Source organism: Hipposideros armiger, unplaced genomic scaffold, assembly GCF_001890085.2.
Source record: "Hipposideros armiger isolate ML-2016 unplaced genomic scaffold, ASM189008v1 scaffold_1473, whole genome shotgun sequence".
In the NCBI taxonomy this organism is placed as follows: domain Eukaryota; kingdom Metazoa; phylum Chordata; class Mammalia; order Chiroptera; family Hipposideridae; genus Hipposideros; species Hipposideros armiger.
In genome coordinates, this window is record NW_017732823.1 from 145524 (window position 1) to 167770 (window position 22247).

The following is a 22247-nucleotide window of genomic DNA, read 5'->3' on the forward strand; positions in this document are numbered from 1 at the left end:
GTAAAACCCCCACACGATGCAGATGAGACCATCTGCATAGTAATAGAAGAGCAGTTTCTTAACTTCCAGCACTGTGGACAAGTCCTCTGGAAGTAGCGGGTGGGTACAATAGCTCGCTGCCATAGGCAGGTACTGCATCTCTTCCTCTATTCTCATTATAATGCAGCTGGCCTTGGGAATGTTTTCAGAATCACTGTTAAAAAAAAATTCTGAAAAGGGGAAAGAATTCATTCTAGGCCTAGGGGATACAACTCAGCGGCTCTTGTCGGTTATAAAGCTGAGGTCCTCACTACCCATCCACCTTTAACATTTCTCTCCCATGGATTTTTCTTCCCGCATTTTTTCACTCTACCCGCAAATTCTGCTTCCTCGCCAGTTCCCCAAGTGATAGTTCTACCTCAGTAAGCTTTCTGTAAGTATGCTCAAATCCAGCTTCTTTTCCACCTAACTGTACATTCCCCTATTGCTTCGGTCTTTCCTTATGAGATGAGGGCTTTCACGCTAGTAGAGCTCTGGCTTTGATCCAGAGTACACATGGCAAAGAGAGCAGAGTGGGTAAATGGAAGATTCTTAGGAATCTTGGTAACTGGAGAAGGGCTATGGCAAACCCAGGAACTTTTGAGGGGTTCTTACTGCCTTTACCAAGCTGAGGGAAGCAATATAGCTGAGATGTTAAAGGAATGACACCTATTCATATGGTGCCCCAACATTTCGTATAATTCCTAGGAACTCTCAAGGTCCTTCGATTGATCGTTTTTAGAAGTTGCACCTAAAACTACCCGTTTCGCTGCACACTCATTGACAGCTAACAAAATGGCTGGCTCAATATTAGACCCAATTTAAATTACACAACTTTCAAATTAAAATGGTATTGGCTTGGCTCAGTGTACTACCCCCATTAACATTACCTTTCCCAAATAAACAGAGAAAAACTTCTCATGACCAAGGGTAGAATAATTAGACAGGAAGCACAAAATTAATCCGTGGGAGTGGCTTGGCATGCAGCAAAACCTAACAAGGTGCACACGCTGATCCCCCATAAAGTATAAAAGTTGAAACATACTATCAAATGCTTTATTTTCTAAATATTCCACAGCAGCTTAAGGTTTTCTTCCAAAGGCAATACTTGCCCTTTTCAAATTGTCACATGTGACTTTTCTTCACTAAACAGAAAACATGGTGCTTTTCCTCTCCATTACAGGATTACAACAGAATGAGAATTGTGAGGACCAAAGGTACCACCACACCTGAGCGTGAGTACAGCAAATACGACGAGACTGGTGAAGTCAGCCCCTGAGGGAATCGAAGCTGCCAAGTCACAGGCTCGGAGGACACCCAAGAATAACTTCAGGAAGAACTTTCCCAACCACCACCCACTCCTCCGCCCGTTGTTCCTGTCCCACACCTTGTAGGGAAATGGGAATAAGCAGGGGAGGGTATCCATGCCCGTTCCCTTCCGGAAGCAACAGACTGGACACGGGTCGGTTTGATCACCTCACATCACGCTCATTTATAACAAGCTTTGAGTGTAACGTGTAAGGTCAGAGTTGTTCAGGCTTCAGTATTAAAAGGACATGTCCTTGCCAGTTTAATAACTCGGAATTCTAGAACACCAATGGTCCCTTCACCTGCTGAGGGATTTCCTTCCTGAGTACATCCTACTTCCCACAAACTTATTTTATTCTTTATTTGTATCCTGCCCTTTCCTCAAAATTTTTGCTCCTCACCTTTTATTGGGTTTGTGCTTCTCAGTATTCCTGACCAAAGCAACTAAAGCTAAAAAGAAATGAGACCTCAAATCATTTACCCAAGCTAGGGGATTAAGGTAGTAAAAGAAAAAAAAGTGAGGTCACTTGTGTGCTTAGGAACACTAAAGTAGAGCTTGTCACATCAAAACACAAAGTTTCCAAAACAGTACATTTTATTTGACATTAGACAACATATCCCCCGATCTGTCTCAGTTGTGACATGTAGATGGATGGCTTTCGATTGCTTTTCATGGTCACTCATGCTAGCAAAACTGTTCAAGCTTCCTAACACTCAAGGCTCAGAGATTCTGCATCTCACGTCAGTTCACAAGTCAGAGTGTCTTCCGTTTCCTGGAGCATTTTTGCATGCATTCCCTTTGAGGCACAGAAGGGTAGAGATGAAGCCATTTCCTAGGAAAACCAGTTTGTTCACAACTTTCTTTATGCCACAACAATAGGAAAACCAGTTTGTTCACAACTTTCTTTATGCCACAACAATCGGATGATGGTGGTGTGTGGTCTTATTCTTGTTTTATCTGTAGTGGTAGGGTGCCAGAAACTGCGAAAGGAAGGCTATCAGTTACTTTCTCCTTTCTCCTAATACACCCACCACCCTCAAATCTTCTTCAAATTGATTAATAAGTCCCATCATTATCTAACCCAAGGCTTAGCTGATAACCATTCAGCCAAAAGTTGTTTCTCAAGAACTTAGAGAAATGAGTGGTGACAAAGAATTTTATCCTCATCTCAACAATGGCATTATTGGAATTGCACTGAAGTAACAAAAGCAATTCCCGTTAGACCTGGAGGTAGTCATGGTCTTAAGACCAATCCAGACAAAGGCAGGCGGTCCTCAGAAAGAGCTTTGACCTATTCTTTCACTCTTCCTCCTAGCCCACCCTCTGTGAGTGATTTCAAAATAGAAAAGGTCAAAGCCCAGAGGGCCTCGATTTAGAGATTTTGGGTTGTTTTTCGAGTTTTTGCCAATTACTTCCAATTTTTATGATTCTTACAATTTCAGTATGGTAAAAATTAAGCTATTTCCGTCGACTGACATTATTCTGTTACACCAAGTTCTTTCTTGAGCAGGTTTTGATGCCGAGATTTCTGAAGTGTAAGTTGAAAAGTTGTTGCAAAAGAGAAATCAGGTCTCCGTCTCCAATCTTGCTATGTACTATCTGGGGATTGTTCTTCAGAGGCCTATATAGTGGGTAATTGAAAGAATGTAAAAGGTAAAGAATAGAAAAAAGAACTGGTAAATGCGTTTCAAAACCAACTGTGGCTTAGGTATGAGTGGTTCCCCAAGGCTGGTGCCACGGAGACCGGGGTTTGGGAATTAGCCATTTGCCATCCCTCCTCCTGCCCAGCAAGTGGTCACAGCTATTTCTCATCAGGGATGGTTCCTGAAACCTAAGGAGTAAGCTCAGTGGAAAACCCTGCTGATCGTGGTGGCCAGACTGGTAGAAGAAATATGGAGTAGGAATTAAATTGTACAATGTTGTTCGGCGTCTAAGCCCCTCATCAGAAATTCTAACAACCCAAAAGGAAGTTTTAAAATGTCTGTGGGAAAGCATTCATTTGCTCAAGTCTCTGGTGCCAACTGAGAACCTAGCAAAGGGCCTTATACACAATAGGCCTACTTGTAGAATGAATGAATAAATGAAAAGGTTTCATTCCATTTCTTGTTTTTCAATTGCATCTCCAAGACAAAGTGCCTTTTGTACCAGACCTGTTTCATTTAGCATCACCTTTTCCAATGTTTGTATGAATGAATAAATAAAAGTTTCTCTCACTCCCACTCTGTGAAACATGCCAAAGAGAAGTTGATCTGTTTAATCATTACTTACTTCTCAGTGTCTTAATATCACAGCTGCTCAATGAAAGTTCTTCAACGAATGAAAGAACTGCAGTCATAAATTTGTTACTGTTTCTACCATAAGCTAGTAAGATTTAAGTGCATCTTGGTCTAGGTCTTTTGAATCCGCTCACTCTCCTCAGACACTACTTTATTCAGAGTGAATCCATTTTTACAAAATATGGAATGACAAAGAATCTTTTATTGCTCAAGTGACTTCCTGACTTTAAGCCAGGCCAACGAGCAAATACTTTTAAAACCAGTTGTTTCACCTTCTCATCTTAAACCATTTTACAACAAAAGCAGAATCTTAAATTAATGAATTAAAGGCAAAACCCTGAACCCTTTATCATTCTGGCTTCAAATTAGGTCAATGAGCAAGTGACTTTGGGACTGTATAGAACTAGGGGAAAATGTCTTCATTTTGTATCAAAAGAACCATGCCTTTTGCCCTAGTTTTTAACTCTCCAAGGCAAGTCAATGGGTTTTCTGGACCAGACCTACTCAACTAATTCATCTAGCATAGTGCCTTCCAGAAAACAGGTACTCAAATATTTACTCAAAACTCAAAGGTGTTTTCAGATCTTCGGCTATGATCTGCGATGTAAAGCCATTTAGAGTAGTCCCATTTCACGTCTGTAATGCTCAGGACCTAGAATGATCTATTTCACATAAAATATGCTCTGTTTATCAAATGAACTGAAAAGGAAACCCGAGCCATTTATTTTTGTTCCTTAAATGTCTCTAAGCCAGGCCAAGGTAGATGTGATCACCTCCATCTTCGGTATTCAGCATTAAAAAAACGGATGGAGAATCGGAACACCTTGCTTTCAAAAAAAATTTATATTTTCCCCATGTTTTCATCATTAAATAACTGTAAAGTAAAATCTGAATCTCACACTTACTACCTCATTTCCTCCAGTGGGCATCCTATGAGGATATAATCCTTTTTGTATCGTAGGGCATATGCAGTTCTGAGCCTCATGGAAAGTGATCAGTAATCATTCATTCAGGCAAAGTGAATTCCTTTTATCTGTATAGAACAGTAGGCATGGTAAATGTACACACAGGCCTCTGCTGCAGGTTCGGCAAGAATTATGAAACTCTGCATCTCTGGGGGATGAGAGTAAATCATTGATGTTCAACCAGCAGGTATTGCTTATATATGTATGGCAGTTTAAGACTTGTAAGTTTTTACACATTCTGTGCTGCTGCCCCGGACACAGTACAAGCTGGTTTATCTTCACATCTCAATGCCTAGCGAAAAGACTGGTACATAATAGGCAATTATTATCCAGTCTCGCATTCATCATGTACTTAATCTTTTACAGATTATATTCAGTGTTCAATAGTGAACAATCCATCCCCAAGTTTTTTCCAACTTTGGTTCATAGTCAGAACTGTGTTACAAGGCTGTAAGCCTAGTACTTGGCACCAAATGAGGAAATCAACAGCTCTAGTTCTATGGTGCTTTATTGCCTTATTCTCAGCTGTAGGCACAATGAAATGATAAGTGCACAGATCTCCTTGTGCCATAACCAGGAGTTCACATGGTAGGCAACTGATGATCATTCCTTTCAATAGTTTAACAAGTATTTAAACTCTCAATTTGTATAACTATTCACACTGCCTTCCTCATAACAATAGTGGCACATAAAAGGCAATTAGTATTCATTCATTCATTCATTCATTAAATGTAGTCCATTAGCATTTATTCAGTGCTTTAGTTTACAAAGCACTTGAAAATGCACTTCCTAGCTGACATTTTCAATTGTAAATTGAGAATACTTTCTTTTTGCCTTGTCATCGGGAGTGCCTAGCATGTTATCTGGCACATTGTAAGTCATCACAATAACTTACGTATATTGCAGAGTTTAAAAGCAGTTTCCATGTTTTCTTTTCTGCTACCTGGAATACTTTAGTTTTACTCAGAGTCACCATCGCAACAGAAAACGATGGCTACAAATATATGAATATGTTATCAACTTAATTCCTAATATCTGCATGGTATTACATACTTTTGACAAAGCACTATATTCATGTTTCTTTTAATCTCTATATCCAGTGCTTAGACAGTAGACTGTATCTACTGTGTAATCAATATCTGTTCATCAACTCTGAAAGTTGGAAGTCTAAGCAGTTTCATAGTTTACAAAGGGACAGGCGAAGCACACAAGGAAATTAATATTATTCAGCCCAGTCCCTAGCATTTACATCAGGGGTATCTATGGCCCACAGACCAAATTCACTTGGTTCACAAGCTAAGAATAGTTCTTCCTTTTTAAAGGGTTGTTAAAAAAAATGCAACAAAGACCACATGGCTTGTAAGGCCGAAGATATTTACTATCTGACCCTTTAGAGAGGGGGGTGTGATGACCCCATTTCCATAATACTTCACAACTGATCGTGCACTTTCAAATAACAGCAGTGCGTGGCTGCCACGACACTATTAATGAGAACACCTTGCTTTCATATATACTGTCAACCATTTGAATTATCTTTCCTCATGGTAAGAGGGAAGAAATCAAGGCCTGAACCTGATAAATACTCCCCAAGTTCTCTAAACTTTAAGCCAAGGGAAGTTTGGTGCCGTCTACCAAATTCTGAGGCCACTACTGTGAGCAGGGGGTTCAGGCTCCCTCCTTGGACCTCACTGTCCCAGGACCACTCATCCTTTTTTGTTGCCATCACTAGGAACCCCAAGCCCCAGGAATCCTGCTCACCAAAGCTCAAAGAAGTAAGGTGTTGCTGGCTGGTGCTTCTCAGCAGCCTGGCGCGTGTGTGTATTTCTTGTCTCATTTCTTCCCATCGGCCTGGACAGCCTGGCACTTATTTCCCTTTCTCATCAGCCTAGAGCTTCTGAGGAAAAGGGGGGACTGAAATATAACATCACCTATATGTCTCTCTCAAATGGAGTAGAGGTGAAGAGAAATGGAAGTTTTTTTTAAAAAAAAACACCAAAAATGTCTCAAAACTGTGATAAAAACTGGCTTAGACTGGCTCAGGCATACTATTGCTGATTTAAAGATATGTCTCTCTACATCACAAAAGATATCTCAAAATAAGTGCGCTTAAATGGAGACAGGAGAGCTGGAAAGGGGAGAATGGAAAATGTCCAAGAGAAGGGAGGACGAAAAGAGCTGAGTGTAGGGTTCTTGTCTTGGTCTTAGAGCGTCTATCCTTCTGGATTCCAAGTCAGAGGACTGCAGCTGCCCACCCAGTCTCTCTTGGGCCTTCAAGTCCACATAGAGAGGTTTGACTCCTGGGTCTTTATTTGTGTCTGAGGCCTCCCGTCCTTGGGTCTTTTTATGTCAGCTCTCAGGCCTTCTATGAGTCCCATGAAGACCCGTCCTGGGTTTTCAGCCTTCTGTCCAACTCAGTCAAGTGTTTTGTCCGACAAAGGCCACCCTGTATACGTTGTGGCCCTTGGGGCTTCCAGCGGTCTCAGGTGTTTTCAGTTTGAGTCCTCAGGTTTCAAGTCTCTAAGCATCTGTCTTCTTGGGCCTTGCATCCACTATGGGCATCATCGCACAGGACAGCCTGACAGAGGAACCGCTCTGCAACGCTTATTTTGATAGCTGACACTGCACCTATTAGAAAGGGCTTAAGAGCCCACAAACACAACAAATATGCAAGCATGAGCAAACACATGCACAAAAAATATGCAAGGAGAGAAGACTACAGGACATCAAGGAGGGGAAGACACAGACTCATGAAGAGGCCAAAAGACCCAAAAGTCAGCAGAAGGGAAAAAGCAGAGAAGAAACAAGAGAAAAGAGAGAAGACTGACAAAATGGAAGAAACAAAGAACAAAGAGACATGGAGGCACCCAGAGCAGGGAAAAGAGAGAAAATGGCCCAAGAGAGGCAGAAAGGACATGTGGAAAGGGAAAGCCAAGATGGAGTAGAAACAGCAGGATCAGAAAAAGGTAAAATGTCAAACAAACAAGGGGAGAGAGTCACAAACAATCAGTTCACAGAGAGAACAAAAGAGAGGTGGGCAGGATAAGAAATGAGCACAGAGCAGGCAGCTGGGACGCAGACACACACAGGGAGAGAAGACCACTCTCACGAACAAAATAGAAAGTGAGACACAGAGAAGAAACTAGCAAGAGAATCCCAGAAATGGGTAAGACACACTTTAGAGAACAAAGACCAAAGACATTCAAGGAAGAAAAAGACAAGCAAAGAAATGCACACTTTTGAGTGAAAGAGGTAAGCCAAAGCAGACATTCAGAGGAAAAAGGGCACAACTGCACAAGAAACATCACAAGAAGACAAAAGAAAACCAAAAAGGGCATTAGTATCTACAGTAAGCTATTATCAGTACCAATCCTAGGTATATTACTACCAATACTAATTATAATCACCACCACCACCAACACAGACACTCTTCTTACAGACGTTTACCTTCGGAATTTTACATAGAACCAAAACATGCCAACTCTGTCTGCCACGAGTTGGCAGTGGTGGCCACTCATAGTGTGTCACACAAACTTCTTTCCCCAACTCTTTAGAAAAGAGACTTGATCCTCACACCCTTCACAATCGAATACTGGCTTTCCTTTAGCACTAAATCTTAACTTCAGACAGATGCTCTCACAAGAGCAGATAAGAAAGGGCCACCCTCCTTTCCGCAAAAAGCATACTTTTTTTGTTTTAGGTTTTTATTCGTTCAGGCTTCTCAGAGTGGCAAAGAATCTATGCAGTGAAGATAAACAACAGATGAGGTGCGACTAAATGCCCTGTGACATAACTGGAAGACAGAGTCATATCTTTGCGTGGCTTCAGTGAACCCAGATTGGTAATGCACGCAGACCTTGTTTTATTGCACTTCATTTTATTGCACTTTACAGATGCTGCGCTTTTTATAAATTGAAGGCAAGACCCTCCACCAGCAACAATATTACGACTTGCTTTATTGCTGTGGTCTGGAACCCAACCTGCAATATCTCTGAGGTCTGCCTGTACAGGTTACTGGTCATTCTCCCATGTCACATTCAGGCCCCCTCCACGTTAGATAACCATACCCCAACCCACAAAACCTCCAACAAATGGCCCTTAGCTCTAAAGCGATCCACCAACTACTCACTTCATCCTGCTCGTCTAAAACGCGTGTCAGGCATGTCAATCTTTGGTGCGATCAGATTTCTTGCTCCTTGCACTGCTTTTGAGGAAGGTGATTCTGGTAGATAGAAAGGGAAGAATCAGGTGCTACAAAAAAATAAAAGAGAGAGAAGGGAAAACTATATAAAAGCCATAAAGAAGTATTAAGTGAGTACTGCACTAGACTTATGGGAGATTCAAATTAGTGACTTATAGAAACTGTCTATAGAGCTTAGACATGTATAAAGTTGTAGCTTCTAGGTCCTTAGAGATAAAACTAATACAACTTTTGCATTCAAAAGACCAGGAAATTGTGGCATGAATAGGAAAAAATGTCTTGCCCAATGTTATTTAGTGAGCCACTGGAAACACCACCATTCTCATAGCCTTATTTCTGTAGTTGAACTCTCATCTGTACACTCAGGACTTACTACACTGAATGGCTACCTTCATGGCCCAACCTGCAGCCCCTATTCTGCCTCTCTCATCACTGACCTAGAGGATCAAAATTAGAGACAGTAGCTTTATGACACATTAGGGACAGCTTACCCACCTCTGACGTTGTCTTGAGACTTGACCTTCCTGTCGGGGCCCAGGAAAGAATCTTGGTTGAGCCTCCTGGCCTAGGGTTGTTGCCCAGTGGTGGTGAGCCTTTCCCCTGGAGGATCCTTATGCCCCATCTCCACCTAAGGACCGTCAAAGGGAATGGGTCACTACCACCGTAAAGCAACAAGCCTGTTCTTCTCAGGAAGACCTGGAGAAGAGAGAAAAGAAAAACGATTACTGAAATGCAGTGTATAGCAAAAGACTTCCAATGAGCAACTGTTGGGAGCCATGCAGGTTGGCTTAGCTGAAGCATAACTTGTTTTGCTTCTTGTTTTGCTCCTTTCTGCACCTGGAGGGTGCGTACTTAACCTTGAGGTATGTGGTGAGAATGGCCAGTTCCTTGGAAGAAATAATAAGATAGAGGGCTATCTGGGTTTAGGGAAAGTGTCCTAGGAAACTGACTCCCTAAGGTCCCTCTGACCTTGAAGTTTCTAGTAGATAGATAATGATGTACTTTTGAATGAGGTAATGCATATTTGTCCCTTCTGCTTTGCATGTATCCTGAATGTATATAATGATGCTGGGAAATAAACTCAGGGCTGGCTGCTAAGAATGCTTCCAGTCCTCCCGGACCCTCTTTGTTTCTTTGTCTCTTTATTTCCTTAAACCTCGCCCCCCACTTCAGGTACTGTTCTCTGGAATGCCGAGGTAGGACCCCGGCAAGCAACTAGTGGTTAAATTAAACTATATCTACCCTCTTCTTCAGATGGATTGAGGGGTGGAGATTGAGAGCTGTGGCGAGCGCTATATTCTAGAAACATGCAAACTCTTCTCCTCATTCCAGTTCCGTTCCTTGAACTTCCTCTCATCTCCAAAAGCAATTTAGAGCTGAAGAATTAGCAAAATTCCCATACTGTGCTTTATTGCCCAGTCTCCACTGATGAGCAGTCCTCCATGCTGTGGCCTATTAATGTCCTGTGTTCTCGTCATAAAGTACAGGGTGGGTCAAGAAATTGAGGCGTAGACAATAATAGAAGGAACAGCCAAAGCTTTCTCAACCAAGACAGCTATGAAGCCACTTGGAAAAGCCCCTATATGGTCTGGCCAGGGAGTTCTGGAAGAATGCATCTTTGCATTGCCTCGGGCTTCTTTTAAGGACTGAGCAATCTACGCCAATCAAAGTGCATCTCTCTCGCCTAGCTTTGTAACATTCTCCTTTTAATCTGTATGGTAAGTAGTGAGCAGTGCCAAGGTAAAGAGAATTATTTTCCAGTCAGTCCACATGGTACAGCTTATGTAAATGGGACACTTCCAGAGTCCCAGGATATTCAGAGAAATCAAAAATGGTTACAGCGATATAAAACCCCAGTTACTATGACAGCTTAGCAAATCTATGCAAAAAGAAAAACAAGGTGCAGAAGGCTAGGGACCCCGTAAATAGCTTAGAGACCCTTGGGTCTCTGTTATTCTACCTGTTAGCAATTTCATGGCTTTTCAAATTAACCCTCAACTTCTTAAAATAAGGGAATGGCAGTGACATGGAATTTTCAAGGCCTACTAATTGGAAGGCACAGGTTCGTTTTCTCTCCTAAGTAGCTATGAGACGTGGAAGGAACTAATTTTGTTTTGCATCTCTCCTTCATTTATGGAAAGGGAATCAAGTATGCTTGCCCTTAGAGGCCTCACTGGAGCCTAGCTCTGAGGGATACATTAAATAATAGGCCAAACTCACTTTGGAAAGTTAAAATGTGCGTATCTGCAAAAAACCCAACAAACAGTAGGAATTGATAAAAACTGGCTGTCCTGTTTTAAAAAGGAGAGCTGCAGGGAGTCGAAGCCCTTAAAGCCAAAGACAGAAATCCCCCACCAATGAGCTCCCCGAGCTACCTTTTGGTCCAGGTGGCCTGTAAGCCACCTTCTCAGAGTGCTTGGAGCTTATCCAGATTCTCAAAAGGAAAGATCCATTGAATGTGGAGCTTCTTAGAGCTGCTTACAGCCCAGTCCTCAGGTGGTCCATGCTCAGAATGTCCTTGTGAAGAAGACAGGGCTCATTAGGACAGGACACCAAAATTCTTGGGAAAGCCTCAACAACAACAACACAAGGAAGTATTAACCTGAAACATTAGAAATAGGTGTGTCCTGTCTCTCCTCTCTAGCCTGTATGGTCTCCCTAAGATCTTGTAATGAATGGCAAGCATTGGCAGTATCACCAAAGGTTAGGCAAGTGTGAAAAAGAACGAAATGAAAATATGGGTCAAGCCAACACTCGCCTTAAGGGCTGACTACATTTGTAGCCTAAAGGTCATGCTGTTGCTGAAAAATACTTCAAGATGCAAGGTAGCAGGGCAATTACTACTGGCCAGAGGTTCAATGGCCTCCTTGACAGTTTTTAATAATTGGTGAGCTGCCTTTACTATAGGATAGGGGCTTACTGAAATGAGGCAGGTCTAAGCCAGGTTTGCAATCTTGAAAGCACTTTGCATGGTGTGGAAAGAACCACGTATGGCTTCCTGATTCCTGAGCAGGAGTTCCCATATTATTTATAAGACCCATATGTCAACATCAAACAAATTCTAACAGTAGTATGTGAAAGATCATTCACTCAGGTCTATTCTCTAGATAAAATATTCAGTAAAGCAAAAATGGTATTCTATGACGTTTTCAGTATGAGCAGAACAGGCTTCAGAAATCTGTTGGCAGCATTCTTCCCCATCCTTACTTAACCTAAGGTTAGATATTTCTTCCCCAAACATAGGCTTCCAGTTAAACCTGGATTCAAGCTCAAATTCATTTAAACACTGCCTGGTTAGGGTACCTAAAAGGAAACAACTATTCCAGTCTCCCCAGATCTTCTGAGCTACTCTGAACCACATTTACTGAGTATGGCCACGTTAGCATCAAAGCCCCCTAGTTTTCTTTGTTATCATAGTGATGACATATAGAAAGAGCAGTCCCTTTCCTTTAAAGGGAATCCAAGGCCAGAGAAAATGGTTACGTTTTGGTACTAGTACAGAGCCACACATTTCATTGGGATTCAATATTCATTGACAAGAATTTTTAGACTCTTGATCCATCATCTCATAACCCAACAAAATGTCAAGGTATTTTAGATATAAAGACCAAGTGGCATAGCCATCCAGCTGGTTGAAATACTCCAACACTAGCCAAATCAGAGTCACCACAGCTAGATAGGATATTAATGATCATGTAACCCAACATTTTCATTCTCTAGATAAAAAAGCTGGGAGGCCAGTAGATGAGACTCCCCTCTGTTTTTTGCAACTTTAAGTTCAGAAAAATAGTTTTTATGCTAAAGGGAATGAATAAAATAGGACTAAGATCTTTTTGCTTAGATCTGTAATACAATTACATCTGTAGCACAAATCTATAAAGCACAGGAAGTGTGCAGGATAGTAGTGAAAAAATGGCTGTTAAAATGTATTTGCAGCGTGGCGTGTCTCTACTGTCACAAGCTGTGTTAATGTACTTAATCAAATGGCTATTCACAAGGTGCTGCAACATCTTGTTATTATAGCACATAGCAGTGGTATTTGTCTTTTATTTGGCACAAAACAAATTTATATCTTGTTTTCCTCTGTTCTTTTCTTTAAGCTACAGGCAACAAAACTAGTACCATTTGCCACCAATCTGGCAATGCAATCCTCCATTATGAGGCTTGCTGATTCAGAAGACTATCTTTATGGAGAAATATGGTAAAAAGTTTGTAGAGCACTCCTATAGCCCTGAGCATCCTTGCCCAGACCCCAGAGTTAAAAGACCTTTGAAATAAGAGAAAACCTGGATTTAAGTATCACTGCACAACCTACTAAGGTTTGGGGGAACAATTAGTTCAGGTCAGAGATCAGTTCCCTTCTCTTTAAGCAGGTAAAAATTTTCCCAGGACAGTTTCACAGATAACAATATTTTAGCAGCCACTACAGATCAACTTTTAATTCTTTACTTCAAGTCACAAACTCCTAACCAGATGTATATTTGATAACCAGGGCCCAGATACCCTGAAAAGAGATTATGATGTTTCATCATGGCAACCCTGGGTCTTATGATCTTCTATGATTTAGGGAGGTGGTGAGAGAAATGTGCAGATAAATTACAGCAAGATAGATGGAAAAGCTAAAGGGGGATATGGGAAAAGATGCACAAAACCGGGGTCAGGACACTTCCTCCGATCCTGTATATATATATATTACGGTTCTAGAAGGAGGAAGATCACAAAGAAATCACAATGACCATTTAGAGGAATGCCAAAAAAATTTCAAGTGCTTTCTTTTTTGACCCTTTGAAAATTTCCCAAATGAGGTATTCAATTCAAGTCACTCAAGTTGAGATGTATGAGACTGGACCCAAGGTTAGAGCCAGGACCAAAGGCTAAGAGTTCTGATTCCCAGATCTCAACTTTTTCATTCCTTTGCCGGCATCTCACTCCTTCGGCCCCCAACCCCATGAAAAAGAATAGCGACTCAGTCCATGTAAGAGAACACATGCTTCATTAAAATGCATTTGCAAGAAGTGAGGAATACTGTAGTGCCAGCAAGCCCTGAGCCTCGGCGCTATTTACTCCAGTGCCTGGCCCAATAGCTATTTGTTAAGTTAACCCATTTCCAGGGCAACCCTTTTCAGCCTGCTGAGATTCGATTTTGAGCAATGAATTGATTCACCTTTGGATGCGAAGTGCAGGCTTCAATCCATCTAACACTGTTCCGTCCTTCCTGTGTAGGGGTACAGAGCTGGCTCAGAATCCATCCCTTTAAAACAAATGCCAACAGTTACAGTTGTTGTGTTAATATGGAATGATAATTGGTTTAGTAATTCACAAGCACAGACCAGTGTTTCTCAAATTGGGGTGATAAGAACCCTGGAGGTTTGTGGATATGTTCTCATGAAGCCCCAAGTCCGACATAAATTATATAAAACATTATAATGTTTGACAAAGATATGTTGAAATTGAGAAACATGTTTACATGTTAAAAACTCGAAAGTCAGTGTTCCTCAAAACACATGTTTTTTAGCATCTCAAAGAATTTTATTCCTGTAAAAGGTGTTTCATCCTGACAAGTTACTTGAGGTTGAAAAACAATGGCATACATAGACCATGTTTCCAAGAAGGCTCAGGACCATTTGTATATTACCCCCAGTCAGTCAGACAAATGATGTCTCCAGGCATTGGCAAGGGGGGGACTAGGAAATATGGCCATAAATTAAAATGGAGAGCAAGAGAAGGCCAGCTCATTACTATGGTTCTTTTTGCTCCTGCTAGGATACACAGATGTACACAAAAAATGTTTCAAATTTTGTTAATATTTTTCAGCTGGACCTTTCTGAGATTAGGCACGGTCATGGTTTTCTTGTAAAACTTATACTTCTCCATTGCCCTCTTGCTAAACACATTCCACAAATATCTCAAACTAAAAAGGCATCAACGCTACTCTCATCTGCTCTTGGGCAGAGACCAAATAAAAAGGTACAAAGAGCCAACGCATCAGACTTATATCCCCAAGCCCTGAACCTTGAAAAACTCAAGCTTATAATGGGATTTAACAATCACCAATTTGCCATGGGAATACAGCCAAACACAATGGCTAGCTAGGTCCTGTCTTTTTAATTGATTTCCATACCTCCAAAAGAAGTAAAAACCAAATGACATTAAAAATCAACCAACTGGACTACCCAGATGGCTGCAATAGTCATCATTGTACCAAAGAGAAAAAGTATATCCACCTCTTTCCTTAAGTTAATCCTGTGAACTGCAAACCCTGGTGGCTCACTTTTAAAAAGTCTGTAACTTATAATTTATACAAGACAGTACTTGATTATCATTTCCTAAAGAACCGAGTTGTCAGAAAAGTCATGACGCATTTTTGCAACAAAAAACATAGAAAAAATATGTCATGACTTTTCCGAGAACCCAATAATTTTAAGTGTGCTTGTATTAGCTCATCGATACAACCGTCTAGAGGATGAGATTATACACAGGACTCTCTCATTTCTACTGCACGCTTAAGTATGAACTAGCATAGGGCCAGGTACACAATATTAATTCTATAATTCTGTTGGTTAACTCATATCGTGATCATATATATACATATATTATATATAAATCGCAGATAAGGTGGGAACAGGCAAGGAGACTTTCAGGACCTCTGACTTTTCTATGGGTAGCATCAAGAGAAAGAAAATTGAACAGGGGGGAAGATGACTTAGTAACTACAAAGTGGTACTTACAGTGTTCTAAAGAGCCAGAGACTCTTCTTACAGCTGTCCAAGGAGCTAGCAGTGCAAACTGCGCCCTGAGCTGGGCCGACCTTTTGGCATCCTTCTACCCGGAATAGTATCCTTTCTCAGTCATTACAAAGAACTGCTGTTGTCATGACTAGTAATTTCCTCACGAAATACTTCTCTGCCACCAAACACCATGCACACTAGAGGCTAGGCTATTATTCATTTTCACCACGCAGGTAGCTCACTATTGCAATTCACATCCAGAACAATTAGACCTTGGCTTATTTTTTTGACATAAAACAGGGAAACATCATCTCTAAGTCCTTACTTCAGGGTGGTCCTTGAGGCTACTTTAAATGAGCACGACTAAACAGGGTGTGCTTTATGTAATAATCAAATAAGGTGATCTACGCTATATGTTCTCTCATTTCATCCTTTTACAGCAATCTTGAGATAAATAGGGGCTCAGTTAGTGCTCCAGATGAAGAAATGTAAGGATCACAAAGGTTAGGTAGTTTTCCTAAAAGTGAATGGTGGTAAAGCCCAAAATGACTGGTCTTATGAGTTCCAGTCTAGAACTCCTTTGGGATAGTCGTCACAGTGGTCTATCCACAGACCCACCACCCTTAGTAAAATGAGACACTGCTCATCAGGTACACGGCGTAAATGGGTTTTTCAACTTGAAAAATTCAATGACCAGGTTATCAATTCCACCTTGCAATTCACATGTCTTTCTCAAAAGATAGCTCCCTGGGCCTGACTTGCCTTAAGCTTTTTGCCCAGTAAAGCAGTAGCAGAGGTGGCCAGGGATGGTTCCTGTCCCCACACTGGGACAATAATTGAAATTGGGATCCTTAAAAGATGCGGAAAAGGAGTGAAGGCCCATCCACCTAGTTCAGGCCTGCTTTGGTAGTCAACACTGCACAATCACAACATTGAGGGGGCAGGGAGATCTCGGGCTGATGGGTTGAAAAGTGGGACAATCAGTACTGTGTTAATTAATAACACAGAAGGGGCTTCGGGTAGTCAGCATTACTCAGAAGCAATGCAAATTAAGTGGAGGAGTCCGTGTCGGATGGGCGGGACCAAGGGAAGTGCAACTGAGGCACTACAGCAATCCAAATACACTGGGTGAACCAATGACATCTGGGCAGGGGTGGGAAGGCGGAGGAAGCACAATGTTATCCAATGGCTGGATACATGGACACCTGAAATGTGATTAATAGTCCATCAGAAGGGTCCAAGGGCAGGCAGGGGCTGGGGAGAGGGAACATAAGAGTAAGACCGTGACTACTTGGAATTTTATATCCTGGAGCAATGCAAAGGGAGTGGGATGACGGGTTTGTTTGGGGCTGGGAAAAACCCATTGCTAATTGCCATTGTGCGCATTACCATTGCCAGGAGAGGTTTTGTGTGCTCAGCTGCCCCTGCAGTAATGCAAAGGGGGTGTAAGGGAATGGCACCCTACTCTAACAGAAGGGGGCATACATAGGTAATTGCAAATAGTCACATGAAAGGTTCCCAAAAGGGGCCTGAGTCATTAACCCTGACACATACAAAGAGGGTTCAGGCGCCCTGCCCAATAATCAGTACTTTGGATAGTTGTTATTGGTGCCAATAATTGTTCAGGACCTGAGGTCATAATGGTCAGCAGTAATTCAGTGGCAGTGGCAGGGACATAAAGCATCCTTTTCTACTGCACAGGTCAACATACACATACAACTATGCACATTACTAATTTAAGGGAAAAGCTCATTCATGGCTAACATGCCCCAAATGCAAAGGGGGCATATGAGGGGATGCAATCCTACTCCAACAGAAGAGATGGACAATTGCAATCATGCACATTACAGTCCCAAAGAAAGGGCATTAGTTGAATAGCACCTCCTTGCTATAAAGCAAAGAGGGTACAGTGCTTCTGGTATAGGACGTGCATAGAAAATTGCATCTGTACACATGAACTTTCCAAGTGACAGGGTCTTCAGTACTGGGCACTGCTAAGGAAGTAGGTGGGGTGTTTATTGCATAGAACAGGGCAGTGTGCTTGTCTGGTGCACCAAAACCCAGACAAATGCAATTATGCACATTCACAGGCCAAGAAAGGCCATTTAGAGGTTGGCAACTGTGGTATACTGCAAACTGGAGGCCAACGGGGTAGGACAAACTAAGTTGAGATTATATACATGAATATCCAAGGGACGTGGTGTGGTGAATTAAAATCGTGTACCTTGTACAAATACCAGGCTCTTAGAGTAGCAGGCACTCGTTGCTAAAAGGCTCTGGGATTGAGGACAGGTGTGTTTACCTACTATAAAGGAACATGGACAAATGCATTTATGCAGAACAGCAAGCCATGAAACAAGGCCTCAGTAACTTAAGGGTCTAAGGGGGTAGCAGCTTATTCTAATGGAATGAACCATGTGCAGCTATGCATATTCATACCCCGCATGCATGGTCCTCATCAGTTACAGCTGTGTACCATGCCTGTCCCAGTAGAACGGTCTTCTGGAGGGGACACTCCCTGCTGGAACAAATGGGAGTAAGCACAGGTGTCCTTGGCAAGTGCACAGGAGCCCAGACAGATACAGTCATATGTATTAACAGGCCAAGAAATGGGACCTTACGGGTCACAATTCCTGTGCACTTTAAGAGGGAGCGAGGTGTGGCGGGATGCTACTGTAATGATTGTGTGCACTAACACTGAGAAAGGGCCCTTAGGTGGAGAGTAAAACAAAGAGGCTGGGAAGAGTCAGGAACCCAAATTCACTCACAAGACCATGGACAATTAACGAAAAGTATCCACAGTCCCAAGATGGGGTCCCAGTTACATGAGGACCAGAGGCCACTGAAGCATATTCAGTCCCAGGTATTCACTGTGGTGATGAAAATTTTTAGGGATGGGATCCTAGTTACATAAGGACCAGAGTGGCATTTAAACACATTCGCTCACAAGCACTCACTATGGTGATGCAAAGTGTGGAGCTGATGGGGTCTCATTGTTATGGAAAGACCAGAGTTGCATTTAAGCACATTCAGTCCCAAGGACTCACTGTGGAAGTGAAAATTTTTAGGGATGGGATCCTACAGTTCCATAAGGACCATTGAAGCATTGAAGTACATTTGGTCCCAAGCACTCACTGTGGTGATGCAAAGTGTGAAGCTGATGGAGTCTCATTGTTAGGTATGGACCAGAGTGGCATTTAAGCACATTCAGTCCTAAGTACTCACGGTGGAGATGCGAAGTGTGTAGGGAATCGGTCCTACATTTATATAAGGACCATACTGGCATTTAAGTACAATCAGTCTCAAGGACTCACCGTAGTGATTAAAGGTGTGAAGCTAATGGAGTCTCATTGTTATGTAAGGACCAGAGTGCCATTTAAGCATATTCAGTCCCAAGCACTCACTGTGATGATAAAAGTTTTTAGGCATGGGACCTTACAGTTACATAGGGACCATAGCGGCATTCAACACATTCGCTCACAAGAACTCACTATGGTGATACAAAGTGTGCAGCTGATGGGGTCCCACTGTTACCTAAGGACCACAGTGGCATTTAAGCACATCCAGGCCCAAGAACTCACTGTAGTGATTCAAAGTGTAAAGCTAATGGAGTCTCATTGTTACGTAAGGACCATCGTGGCATTTAAGCACATTTGGTCCCAAAGACTCACTGTGGTGATGCGAAGTGTGAAGCTGATGGAGTCTCATTGTTACAGAAGGACCAGAGTGCCATTTGGACATAATTACTCACAAGCATCTATAGTGGTATGAAAAAGTTTTAGGGATGAGATCCTATACTTATATAAGGACCATGTGCATTTAAGCATGTATGGTCCAAGCACTCTGTTATGGTATAAAGTGTGAAGCTGATGGGGTCCCACTCGTACGTAAGGACAAGAGTGCCATTTAAGCACATTCAGTCCAAATACTCACAGTGGTGATACAAAGTCTGAAGCCGATGAGGTCCCATAGTTAGGTAACTACTAGAGTGGCATTTAAGCACATTCAGTCCCATGTACTCACTGTGTGATGCAAATTGTGCAGGGTTTGGGTTCAATTGTTACAGAAGGACTAGAGTGCCATTTGGACATAATTACTCCCAAGCATCTACAGTGGTGTGAAAAAGTTTTAGAGATGAAATCCTATAGTTATATAAGGACCACATGATATTTAAGCACATATGGTCCAAGCACTCACTGTGATGGTACAAAGTGTGACGCTGATGGGGGCCCACTCTTATGTAAGGACCAGAGTGCCATTTAAGCACATTCAGTTTAAAGAACTCAGGTTGCAGATGCAAACGGTGTAGGGAATTAGTCCTAAGTTATATAAGGACCATACTGGCATTTCAGTACATCCAGTGTCAAGGACTCACTGTGGTGATTCAAAGTATGAAGCTAATGGAGTCTCATTGTTAGGTAAGCACCAGAGTGCCTTTTAAGACAATTCAGTTCCAAGTACTCATTGTGGTGATAAAAGACTGAAGCTCATGGTGTTCGACTGTTATATAGGACCGTGCTGGCATTTAAGCACATTCGGTCCCAAGTACTCACTGTGGTGTTGAAAGGTGTTAGGGACCACATCCTAGTTCTGTAAGGCCATAACAGAATTTAAGCACATTCGGTCACAAGCACTCACTATGATGCAAAGTGTGAAGCTCAAGGGATCCCACTGTTAGGTAGGGACCATAGTGGCATTTAAGTACTTAGGTCCCACATACTCACTGTGTGATGCAAAGTGTGCAGGGTTCCGGTCCCATTGTTACAGAAGGACCAGAGTGTCATTTGGGCGGAATTACTCCCAAGCACCTACAGTGGTATGAAAAAGTTTCAGGAATGGGATCCTACAGTTATATAAGGAACATGTGGAATTTAAGGACATCTGGTCCCAAGTACTCACTGTGGTGATGCAAAGTGTGAAGCTGATTGTTCCCATGTTATGTAAGGACCATAGTGGCATTTAGGCACATTCAGTCCCAAGAACTCACTGTAGTGATTCAAAGTGTAAAGCTCACTGTGGTGGTAAAAGTGTGAAGCTGATGGTGTTCAACTGTTATATACGACCGTGCTGGCATTTAAGCACATTCGGTCCCAAGGATTCACTATGTGATGCAAAGTGTGCAGCTGATGGGTCCCACTGTTACGAAAGGACCTTAGTGGCATTTAGACATTCAGTCCCAAGTACTCACTGTGGTGGTAAAAGTGTTCAGCTGATGGGTCCCACTGTTACGTAAGGACCATAGTGGCATTTAGGCACATTCAGTACCAAGTACTCACTGTGGTGGTAAAGTGTGAAGCTGATGCTGTTCGACTGTTATATAGGACCGTGCTGGCATTTAAGCACATTCGGTCCCAAGGACTCACTATGTGATACAAAGTGTGCAGCTGAAGGGTCCCACTGTTACGTAAGGACCTTAGTGGCATTTAGGCACATTCAGTCCCCAAGACTCACTGTGGTGGTAAAGTGTGAAGCTGATGGTGTTCGACTCTTATATAGGACCATGCTGGCATTTAAGCACATTCGGTCTCAAGGATTCACTCTAGTGATTCAAAGCTGAAGCTCATGGAGTCTCATTGTTACATAAGGACCATAGTGCCATTTAAGCACATTAGGTCCCAAGTACTCACTATGGTGGTAAACGTGTGCAGCTGATGGGTCCCATGTTACGTAAGGACCATAGTGGCATTTAGGCACATTCAGTCCCCAGGACTCACTGTGGTGGTAAAAGTGTGAAGCTGATGGTGTTCGAATGTTATATAGGACCGTGCTGGCATTTAAGCATATTTGCTCTCAAGGACTCACTATGTGATACAAAGTATACAGCTGAAGGGTCCCACTGTTACGTAAGGACCTTAGTGGCATTTACGCACATTCAGTCCCAAGTACTCACTGTGGTGGTAAAGTGTGAAGCTGATGCTGTTCGACTGTTACATAGGACCGTGCGGCCATTTAAGCACATTCGGTCCCAAGGACCCACTATGGTGATGCAACATAAGCAGCTGATGGGTCCCACTGTTATGTAAGGAACATAGTTCTATTTAAGCACATTCGGTCCCAAGGACTCACTCTGGAGATGCAAAGTGTGGAGCTGATGGAGTCTCATTGTTACGGAAGGACCAGAGTTGCATTTAAGCACATCCAGTCCCAAGAACTCACTGTGGTGGTAAAGGGTGAAGTTGATGCTGTTCGACTGTTGTATGGGACCGTGCTGGCATTTAAGCACATTCGGTCTCAAGAACTCACTGCGGTGATGCAAAGTGTGCAGCTGATGGGTCCCACTGTTACGTAAGGAACATAGTGGCATTTAGGCACATTCGGGCCCAGGACTCACTGTGGTGGTATAAGTGTGAAGCTCATGGTGTTCGAATGTTATATAGGACCGTGCTGGCATTTAAGCACTGTCGGTCTCAAGAACTCACTGCGGTGATGCCAAGTGTGCAGGTGATGGGGTCCCACTGTTATGTAAGAACCATAGTGCCATTTAAACATATTCAGTCCCAAGGACTCACTGTGCGGTTGCTAAATGTGAAGCTGATGCTGTTCGACTGTTATATAGGACCATGCTGGCATTTAAGCACATTCGGTCCCAAGGACTCACTATGGTGATGCAACGTGAGCACTGATGGGTCCCACTGTTATGTAAGGAACATAGTTCTATTTAAGCATTTTCGGTCCCAAGGGCTCACTGTGGAGATGCAAAGTGTGGAGCTGATGGAGTCTCATTGTTATGGAAGGACCAGAGTTGCATTTAAG

The 22247-nt window shown here is 42.4% G+C and overlaps 1 long non-coding RNA gene across 4 annotated transcripts; it reads right to left on the reverse strand.

The window, feature by feature from the left end:
- Nucleotides 1-1903: 1903 nt before the first annotated feature.
- Nucleotides 1904-22241, reverse strand: LOC109377602 (uncharacterized). 4 transcript variants are annotated; one of them, XR_002122903.1, is made up of 7 exons: nt 15495-22241; nt 13931-14017; nt 11142-11283; nt 9262-9462; nt 8695-8816; nt 6327-7855; nt 1904-2948 (listed from the first exon to the last, which is right to left on the reverse strand). It is a non-coding gene; the product is annotated as an uncharacterized LOC109377602 (long non-coding RNA). The 4 variants fall into 4 exon arrangements; XR_002122905.1 differs by having other exon boundaries at nt 1904-7855; nt 8695-8787; XR_002122902.1 differs by having other exon boundaries at nt 1904-7855.
- Between the last annotated feature and the right edge of the window lie 6 nt (nt 22242-22247).